Below are 11,144 nucleotides of genomic sequence, written 5' to 3' on the forward strand. Positions count from 1 at the left end.
AATGACATCTTTCTTATTTATATTTTTTCTGCTCCTGTGATCTTCATTCTTGGACACTGCATTCTTACAATATACGTACCATATGTAAACTTCATTCTGACATCACAGAAGTACTCCAAGTTTCCAGTGGAAATTTTGTTTTAAGTTTAGTAAAAATACATAAGATTCAGCAATAGCTAACCAACACACCTCCTCCCATCTCTACTCCTTCTGGGTATTGAAGTGCCTCTGGTTCACAAGCATGACTCTTGCACTACTAGATGGCTGGGCAAACCTGGGTCTCTTGTAGCTCAGACTTATTATTCATCCGCTGAAAAGACCCTAGCTGAAAGTGAGATTATACTCATTACAACTCTAACAATTGAGACATCTCAGAGTGGACATCAATTAAAGAGAGTTCAGACTGGTGCTTGAATAGTTTTGTCTCTTTATCAAGAAAGAAGCTTCATTTTAGCTTGAATCTCACACATATACCTGGCAGATCAACAATCTGTAGCAATGTTTTCTCAGCTGGATCTGTCTCCATGAAGTGGATCAAGTCAGTCTCCTTGGTCATCTGGCACCCATCTGCTGGTGGTGGAATATGAACTGTCTTCTGCACTCTCTCACATGTCTGAGGTTTTATAGACAACAGGATGCCATAAGCAAGAGAGGGGAGAAGGTGGTCCAGTTTCAGTAAAGCATTTAAACACGGGTTTATCTTTAAGCAGGTGAATTGTGCTACTATCTTGCAGAACTGGCTGTGTACCTATATACTTACATAGTTGGGCCAGGGTCAGAGTGAACAAACCAGAGAATAAGAAGAATGGAAAATAAATCACAAAGAATAATGATAAAAAAACCAATAATTTTATGCACGCCTCTCCCATCCCCCTCCAACAACAACCATCACTGTTTTTCATGTGATCTGAAAAAACACTACTGGTCTCCTACTGAAACCAACTTCCACCAAGTCAGATATCAGCAGAAAAGGAATTGAGAGGATTATTTCACAATTTTATTGCACAACTGAAAATTAAACTTTTTCTTCTTTTAATATTTACAAGCCATTTATTTTGCGCACACAATCTAAACAGCATTTTCCCCAATAAAATTATCACCTAGAAAACTTACACACAGACTGAAGCATACATGTAAACTAAGTATTTGTGTTAAATGCCACTTGCCTCAGTCTAACAATCCTGGAGGGGTGAGGTGCTTGGGAAATGGGTTATGGAAAATCAGCCCTCTCTAGGGAATCTTACCTGTTCAGAACCTGCTTGTTTAAAAAAGAATAGGGAAGCAACAAAAGATGGATTTTTTTTTTTTAACCTTTAATGAATTGTAATTTAAGGACCACCTCCTCCCTCCCTCCCTTCCCCTGCCCACCTAAGTGGGAGAAAAATCAAAGGGTTCAGTATTAGTTCAGGTAGAAAGACAACCGGTAAGATAATGCAGACAGGACTGTGATCTTAAGATTCAAACCCTTCAGTGTCCAGCCTTGCAAAGAAATAACAAGTGTTGTTTTATGCAATGTTCACCATAAAGGTTATGAAATTCCAGTTTTTCCCTGAAGTGTGAAAAACTACCTGTGTCACGGCAAAAAGGAGTGAGGTGCTTATCAAGCCTTCCTGAGGGAACACATAAGGCTTTCCACCCCACCTTTTTATTTTTTATTTTTTTTATTTTTTTATTTTTTACAGATTTCTTTCCTGTATCATTAAAAACAGTGTTTGCTGATATATTGATTTCTGCAAAACCGTACAGCAGTAACATGATGCAATAATATTTTCAAATTATTATTCAGAGTGCCCTTTGTAGTATTTTGCCTCAACTGCCATTTTAAGGTCATCGTTTTATTATTTAAGTCAGTATCTCCCTGATTGTTAGCATGCTGTGTTCGTCGGTGTGTCCTTGATTTCCACAGCGCATGAGCTATTGCCTACCTATGACTGATCTGCCCAAAATTCTTAATCAGAGAGACCAGCTTCTTGAAGATATAAGAGTTTCTGGTTGGACTCCTAAAACCTGATGTACTCAGAAGTGAACAAATGTATTTGAAAACTGGGACCACAATCTGCTGTCTCTTACATGCACTCAGAACTTCTTGACTTCTTTAGGCCGAGACCACTTTTGGCAAATGGCTGCTAAATGGGAAATACTGCATGGTCTTGGAAGGAAAGTGAATATTTATGTCTTCTGACACTTGGCATGCTGTCCATTGCTACCTATGCCATCATGTGAAAGGGAAATCTTTTTGTAGTGTGAAAGAACAATGTAAGCTGGTCCATTTCAAGTCTTCCAACACTACTATGTTCCCCAGACCTATTCATGGTCACACTAGCATCTCATCCAATAGTTGATTAGTTATAGCTTTAAAGGCAGGATTGCTTTTGGGTTCTAAGCATCTTCTGGCTTCCTTTTGGCACTATTAATTTTGTATTACATTAAAGTCTGATCCCCCTATTCCTAACATATGGAATTTTTGTTTTAAGTTACCTCTATTTTTCAGGGAGATACTGAGGGAGAGAGGGCTTCTCTGCACAGCATTCATAAACCAGTGCCTCAAGACGTGAAAAGAGGCTATGCTCTCTTAAAAATATATGGAAAATGTAATGAGGAGGGAGACGGACAATATAACTAGTGATAATTGGGGGTACTAAGAGGAGAAATACTGTTACAATGGGCTGAGTCAATTGGGAAAGCTCTTTGAGGTTGGGTTTTCTATAAATTTTACTTGGCATTAAAAAGTCAAAGTTCCTCCAAGTCTAACAGTTCGTCAGGCACAGCAGTTTTTGTAGCCAACAGCACACAAGGGAGTGACAGGTCTAGCATCTGGCCACCTTTGATTTCCCAGCTCAGATGAGCAGATACGGCTGCATCAAGTGGGGGTAGCCTTCAGCATAAGTCTGGAGTAGAGCTAAAACTCATGATGCTGGAACTGTAGGACGATGTCTCAACTGCTTTGCCACTGCATCACTACTTGAATTAAAGACTCATGCAAACATATGGACTATTCAAGGGACAAACATTTTGAATGCTTTGTGGCCTCATATAACAGCATAATTCCTCGTGGGAATGCCCTTTGACTACTCAAGATGCCCCTCTTCACCCAAAATAATAATTTCTGTGAATGCTATTTATAGAGGCACAGAGGTAAGGAGCCAGAAAGATGCCAAATATAGGAATACATTTCAAGTCAATCGAAATATAGGAATCCCATCTTTGTGATTTCCAAGCCCTTGGCTTCCTCTGAAATTTAGATTTGAAGAATAAAAAATGAGAACATTCCTAAAATCCATATCAGGGCATGCCGAGAGCCAGAAGGGCAAATGTGAAACAGCACCTGATTGCTTTCCAAGACGGAAGCTCCAGTGATGGTGTATACTTCAGAAAGAACTTGCCCTGTGGTATAACAGGAGCTATGTTTCCTTAACACTTATGGTCAGAAAACCCACTGAGACAGGAATAAAACCTGTGAAGCCACAGAAGTAAATGACAACAGGGAAGCTTATTTTCTTGACTTCACTGTTGTATGGAAAGTCTCAGTGTCTTGCTTCACACAATGTTCTGAAAATGTCTGAGTACAATCATTACACAAGAAAACAGTACAAACCTTTCCTAACAAAAGTTTTGCAAACACTGCGAACTCTGTTTTATTTATGAGCATGGAAATGAAACCAATGAAAGCTTGTGTGAAATATTTTGGGGCTCAGACAGTCTCTTTCTCTATAACCATTATTTAAAAAGACCAAATTCTATTGTATGTAACAAAACCTGACAGCAGGTATGTGGGAAACTTTCTGGCTTTCATGAATCTCCATGCATATTATCCTCTGTGAAACCTCATGAATCCATCCACTAATCATAGGTCTTAACAAAACTCATTCATTTTTCACTTTGTATTTTACTATACTTGAAACAAATCCCAAATTTAAAAAATAAATGACACAAACGTTGACAAAACAGCTTACTGTGACCTAGGAGAATTAATGCCAGCGGGACTGATAGGTTTTAAGGACAGACAGGATCTTTTAGAGCAGATAGTCTGACCTCTTGCATAACAGGCCACAGAAACTCACAACCTATCCCAAGCATTTGATAGCTGAATTTTTGGGTTCCTCTGTAATAGTATATAAATGGCATGCAGAGGGTAATGTTTAGGAGGGCAAATACAAAAGGTTTATATGCTCTCTGAACCTCTTTGCTGATAAATCCGAGGCATCACTATGCATAAGGGGCATCTATCACTCCTTTGAGAATACTTTTCAAGTTGTAGAGAAGCACAAGTACAAATCAATTCAACACCACTTTCACTAGGACTTTATACAAAAACCAAAACAGCTTGATAACACTGCTGCCTACCCTAGGCTGTTATTTCATTTGGACTGGATGAATAGCTGATGGAACAATCAGCATAGGTTAGCTTTTAGTCTTTCTTTTTTAGACTACAGTTGTTTTACAGCATTGCCAGAGAGTGCTGACGCTGCAATGAATCCTCCTTAAAAACAAAAACAGAAGCTTTCAAGAGCTCTAACAAGCTGCAGCTTTGCTCCAGCCATTATCTAAACAACTGTGGACTTCAGGTGGGAACAGTTTGGAAAGGATGAATGTTCTGATTGCTGCCATTACCATGCTGTTTTAATTTTTCTGGCAGTCCTCCTTTGCTTGCAAGCATGAGAGGAACAGCTGTGAGACCAGCAGAGCTAACACAAATCAAGAATCTTTGAGCTGGGCCTGATTTAAGCTCAGTGCTCAGCTTCACAAACTCTACAACCACAATTACTTATAACAGGAAGGTCGTGTAGTCCAGTGATCCACGAGAAATGTGCTCAGACAAAAGGGGGCACTAGCCACACCATAAAAGTAATGTTCACCTTTATCTTGGCTCAGGATTTGACCCTAGATCTTCAGCAGATACTAAGTTTCCCCCTGCTTCGTTACTAGGGGAAAAGATTAAGACTGGCCCTTTTTTAATTGATCTGCTTTTTTGGCAGGCTTTTGTTGTGCTTTGCTGCAATTTAAAAGCATTCTCAAAGAAGGAGTGACAGACATCTTTTACGCTGAAGTACTGCTTGGACTCCTTACCTCGCAGATTCAAATTTTTGAATACATATGTTTAGGACCCAATACTGCAAGACTTCTCTGTGTACAACTTCCATTGACCAGGCAGGGCCCCCCACATAAGAAGTGGTTACAGGATGGTGCCCTAAACAATCTACTCAGAAAACCTGAAGCATAAGGTTTGATCAATTTTTTTCCGCCCCCAAACCACAGTTCATACCTACTCTTTGAAATATAAAGCCTATCTTTCCTCAGAATGAAGGAAATGAAAATATTATTCAGAGATCAATGCTGGTGAGGATAAAAAGAAATATCAGGCAGCTACCTCATTCCCAGAGCACCATCCGTTCTGCGCATTAAATGAAACAGGAGTCTTCAGGAAAAGGTAGGACATGATCAGATAATCAAAGTCTGTATCATAATACAGCTGCACAAGGGGACAGAATTAAAGTTGCACAAACACCTTTCATTTTGGCAACTTTTCATTTTTGGGTGATTGACTTTGCAACTTTAATAATGTGTTTTAAGTTAGTTTTAATTCTTTTATATATATATATATATATATATATATAAACATAAAAATCTGTATATGTAATATATATATATATATATATATATATATATATATATAGTTACAGCATATGCACACACACATGAACACACACACACACACACGCACGCATACACACTATAAATGAGAATTATATTCATCTTAGCTTGGTTTGAACTGGTCTCATCTGTTGGAGGCCTATGAAACAAGTCAAGGGTAATGACAGTGTGTCAAGTCAAAGTTTCAGCTTGAAATCAGAACCATTTTTCTTTGTATTTTAACAACATTCTTAATGCTTATGAATTTTAATTGATTATTAGGTTGCTATGCCTTGCTTGTGGGGCAGAGCTGACTGCAGTTTCAGTAACAGGTAAGACAAGGATTTGCACAGGATGATTTGGATAGGGATGATCCTGCTTCAGGCAGGGGGCTCTCCAGAAGTCCCTTCTAGTCCTACTTTTCTATGATTCTCTGAGAGTTGCATGCTGCTTTTGTATACCCCACAATGGTTTCCACTGAATTTTGAAGGGCCAGCAAATCACAGAACATTTCTCACTTTGTTGAAACCATAATTATGTGTGAAATAAACCATTCAAATCATTATGGTGGGTACTAAGCTATGGGATGACAAAAAGTAGTATTGATTTGTAACCTGGGGTTTAAAAACTCTGCCTACTGATTTTATCTGTAGGTCAACCATTCCACTACAGCAACCATCAATATGTATGGATAAACAGACTGATATGGCCCAAAGGATGCATAAATGTTTGTCCTTCTGTCTACATCACAAATGTTTCTTCAGCAGGTCACAGCAGCTAAACTTTTTTGAGCAAGTGCACACAGTATCCAGAAAAATTTTCCTAGGAAAAACATTTAATCAATTTAACCACCACAAATAACAACTCGTTTCAAACTGAGAGTTCTGTGCCTGCCTTTGGGAGCAGGTATGTGAGAAAGCCAGGCAGGTGGAAAGAGGACTCTAAGAAAGCTATGGCAGTTTAGATCTATGATTATAAATGGTCTCCCAAACTATAAATGTCACACATGCCCAGATTTCCATTTCAAAACTTGGTGCTTGAGTTCTCCTTTAAACATAAATAAATAAATAAATACAAAACTCCTCCTCATTCAGTAAAGTATGCAGGCATGCCTATTTATAGTCTAATTACAAATCATGATCTACTCGCATAAAAAAGGAGTTAGAACATTTACCGGTCAATTATGTTTCTGCATCTTCAGGATCAGAATGGAAATGTTAGTTTATTTTCTGTCATCACGTGCAGATAGCCCATTTATTCCAGTCTGGTTTAATGGAGATACAGAAACTTAATTTTGAAAGTAATACTTATTGGCTTTGAAATTTTGGAACAAAAGCAATGGCCACAGATTTGTTCTTCCCGTTTGGCACTCTCACAATCTAACAAAACAGAACTCATTTACCTTTATAACTATTGATCCTCCTTCCATTTGCTGAGTTGCTGGGTTCTGTTGATAGTCCACTGAATTCTAAGGAACACCCTTATGGTATCTAGCAGAGTTGGGGGGGAGTGTCTTGCAATGCCTCTCTGCTGATTAACAAGCAACAGCTCATGAAGTCCTGGCCAGTCTTCCTTAGCTAAAAAACAGACAGTGGCCATTAGACAGATAGATGGTGGCCACAAAGATGGGGGAGTTGTCAAGATATGGAGAGCATATCATCTGTCTGACAGGGATTATAGTTGTATTTGAATAAAAAGTAATGTAAAAACAAGAGCATTAAAATATATACTTTATATTAAATTATAAAATATACTATTGTACCTAATAAAAAAAAAATCACATGAAATGTACTCTTACACAGCATATATAAATCTAATGGCTCACGCCTGTTAGGGCTTTATTTTTACTTGTTTAAAGAGATAGTGGCTGCATCCCAGGTGAAGTTATCATCATGGTTCTCTCTCTATGACAGTGTTTGCTATGCTGCAATAGATACTATGCAATTAATATTATGCAGTGGTGTCATTCATACCACTGTAAGTAAAATGGTGTCCACAATTTAAATATAAGCTACAAGAAACTGTGATGGTCTATTAAGTCAGTCATTCCTGCTTTAAAATTATCTGAACACATTGAGTTTTCACCTTTAATATGTGACAGAGCTACTGGTTTGGCCACAAATTCTGCCATCAATGAATCCAAGGTCCCATCTACATATTGCAAATATTGCAGTTAGCTAGCTAATTGTGCAATTGCCTTGAGACCAGCTACACATGCAAAGTAGCTATCATGCCATATAAAGCTCCAACCAGCTATAAGGTTAGACCTTGAAAATGTGTACTAACTTTACATCTGGTTGCTACTGAGCTTTAATTTGCACATGAAGCAAGGTCTGCAGGGGTGCACCATGCCCAACTGGGCCTGGGAGTTCTGCAACTGAGGGGACTCTCGGCTCCAGCAGCTGCCGACTCTGGGTCATGGCAGCACCCCACAGCTGCTGGGATGCAGAATCCTGCAGCAGCAGATGTTGGGTGCCAGGACACAGCTGAGTCCCAACAACCAGGGGGTGCACCTGTCCTGGGAGTGCATGAAACCCTGGCATGATAGCTACTTTGCATGTGTAGCTGGTCTCAAGGCAATTGCACAATTAGCTAGCTAACTGCAATATTTGTAATATGTAGATGGGACCTTGGATTCATTGATGGCAGAATTTGTGGCCAAACCAGTAGCTCCACCACATATTAAAGGTGAAAACTCAATGTGTTCAGATCATTTTAAAACAGGAATGACTGACTTAATAGACCATCACAGTTTCTTGTAGCTTATGCCCCAGGAGTACATGAAACCCTGGGGCTGGGAGATTGTGGCAGCTGTGCTCTCCCAGGCCTGGGGGTTTCAGTAGCCCCAATGGCAGGTGCAGTGCCCCAGGGAGATCATGGTAGCTGCAATCCCCCAGGCCCAGGGATGTATGAGATACCCCCATGGCTCAGAGTCCCTCAATTAAGGGGGCTCCCAGCCATGGGAGCTTGTTTCTTGCTGGTGCATGGGGAGCCCGGGATCAGCCTCCCCCTGTACCAACAATAAGGTGCGATGGGATCTAATACATTATCCCACAATCACACTTCCTGCCATGCATGTATGGTATGGCAAGAGGTGCAATTGTGTGGATTACGCATTAGACCCCATGGTGCTTTTACCTGCATGTGTAGAGGGGCCCCAAGAGAATACTAGTGAGCTCCATTAAAAAAACAAAAACAAAAAACCCAAATACAGGCATGGTAAATGGAACCAGATTCCTGGCACAGAAAACTGGCAAGGTTTGAGAGAATTATTGAAAGTAGGAGCTTGAGGAAACCTGACAGGTCCAAGGACAGCTCAGGCAGGACAAAGCCATCTGCTAAGGATGCCAGTAATATAAAGGTATCTCTTTATTAAGTAAGGGATAAAATGGAAATTACGGTGAAATGAGTGATAGGTCATAGGACAAGTGATAGGACAAGTCAAGAATACTGCTAAATTCCAGGAAATATATCAGAGTTTCAGGCTAAGGAATTTAATTTAAAAAGTGCCGAGGTAAAAATACAATCTAGAACATTTCCCAATTTGGAAACTTACAAGCTAAAATAGGGAAATCAGAATGTTTGGCAATGGAAGAAGAACTTGAGATAACAGATAGGGCTGTGCAAAGCTTTGATCCCCGATTCGATTAGGTAGAGATTTGGCCTGATTCGGTGGCCAAATCTCCGATTCCAAATCGAATCAGGAGACCCTTTAATGTCTCCAAATCAAATTGAAACCCTTCAAATTGATTCGGAGAGATCAGAAAGATTTGGCGATTTGGACATAGACACAGCCTTAAATGTTTTTTCTACATACCTCAAGGTACCAGGCGGCTCATGAATGCTGAGATGCTGGGGTGCATGGAGTGTCCCACAGGAGCACGGGGGCTCCCCAGTGCACTCAGCAGCAGATCCGGAAATGGACCAGAAGCACTTCCAGTTCCTCCTGGCAGAGCGCAGGGGGACCCCCCCATGCTTTCCGCTGGCTCGGCAACTGGTGCCTTCTGGGTCTGGGGTGGCACCTGGAGTTCCCCCCATGGCTAACTGCCGAGCCTAGGAGGTGTGGGGAGGCCCCCAGCGCTCTTGGCAGCAGACCTGGAAGTGAACCGGAAGTACTTTTGCCACCAAGCACACGGGGCCCGCCCCCCCGGCGTGGCCCTGTGGGACGCTCTATCCACCCCAGCATCGCAGCGATCATGAGCTGTGCCTGGTACCTCGAGGTATGTAGAAAAAACATTTAAAGCTGTCTATGGCCGAATCGCTGATTTTCTGAATCAGCACTGAATCTTCAGATTCGGCCGAATTGAATCGGGGACAGTGATCTGAATCAACTAATTGAATCGCTGTCCCTGAGTTGGGCAAAATCCGAATTGAATACGACCTGTTTCACACACTCCTAATAACAGACATTACTGATACATGGTGGAATGTCAGAAATCAACAGGATGCTGTCAGACCTTGATATAATTTATACAGATGATAGACATGGGGTGGGGTGCGGCACTCATACTTAAAAGATTCTAGTGAATCTACTGAGTTAAAATTTCTGAGTGGAGAGGTAAGCTGAGCAGAATACACATCCCAAACTAGAAGAATACAAATTCACAAATGAGGTTATATTTCTGTCCTCTTGATCAGGAAAATGATATTGCAGGCATAATGTTCGGGAGAAGAAAAAGAGTCAACTTGCTCTCATAATACATTAATAATGATAGGAAATAGCTGTAACCCATACAGAGGCCGGGCAAATGTTACCAAATGGCAAAATTTAGAGAAGTAACTTCTCAGCATCTCAATCAACTGCATCTCAACAACACAAGTTTAGAGTACACAAGAGGACAGGCTGTTCTAAGCTTTATACCAAGTAACATACAGAAGTTGATTCAAAAAGAAAATGCAGTTAATCTATTCAGTAATAATGACCACAATATAATTCAGTCCAACATCATTTGGTAGAGGAATGTCATAAAAAACTAGCATGGTGACAGCTGACTTTGAAGGGAAGGATTTAAAAAGAAAAAAAGAAACAGGTAAAAATGCCCTAAGTCAAAATTAAAATAGTTAAACTCAGCATGGAAGATGCATTTGAATACCACAGTCACAGAGATCATGTATGCCTACTAAAACAAATAAAAGAGAAAGAAAAGAAAATACCAGCATGATTCAATTGTAAGTTTCAAAAGGTTATTTGAGCCTAATTGATAACCTTCAGAAAATGGAAATCCAAGCCTGTCAAAGCCAATGCAAAAGAGTATAAATGATAAGATGAAAACCAGGTGGGCTAAGAGGCAATTTAAAGAGAAAATAGTAAACAATATAAAGCAAAAAAACAAATGTTCTCAGTATACCAGAAGGAGAAAGCCTGAGATAACTGGTGGGACAAGGTGACCATCACGGATTAAAAGGAGCAGTTAAAGACAGTAAGGGCATTTCCAAGAAACTAATGGTTTATTTGCATCAGTCTTCACCACAGCACAGGTTGGACAAACACCTAACCCAGAGACCCACTCTTT

The 11,144-nt window shown here is 40.1% G+C and overlaps 1 protein-coding gene across 2 annotated transcripts in view; it reads right to left on the reverse strand.

Annotated features, from left to right (window-relative positions):
* Positions 1 to 422: 422 nt before the first annotated feature.
* The window catches only part of LARGE1 (LARGE xylosyl- and glucuronyltransferase 1), a 387,820-nt gene continuing 377,098 nt past the window's right edge, over positions 423 to 11,144 (reverse strand). The window contains exons 17-18 of one of the 2 annotated variants that reach the window (XR_003095093.1): positions 7,034 to 7,208; positions 423 to 613 (exon numbers count right to left, since the gene is read on the reverse strand). The gene's annotated coding sequence lies outside the window, so the exon portion shown is untranslated. Of the gene's footprint in view, positions 614 to 5,692; positions 7,209 to 11,144 lie in introns of those variants that run through there. The other variant, XR_003095092.1, reaches the window with a different exon arrangement.

This window comes from Alligator sinensis, unplaced genomic scaffold, assembly GCF_000455745.1.
Source record: "Alligator sinensis unplaced genomic scaffold, ASM45574v1 scaffold409_1, whole genome shotgun sequence".
NCBI lineage: Eukaryota > Metazoa > Chordata > Crocodylia > Alligatoridae > Alligator > Alligator sinensis.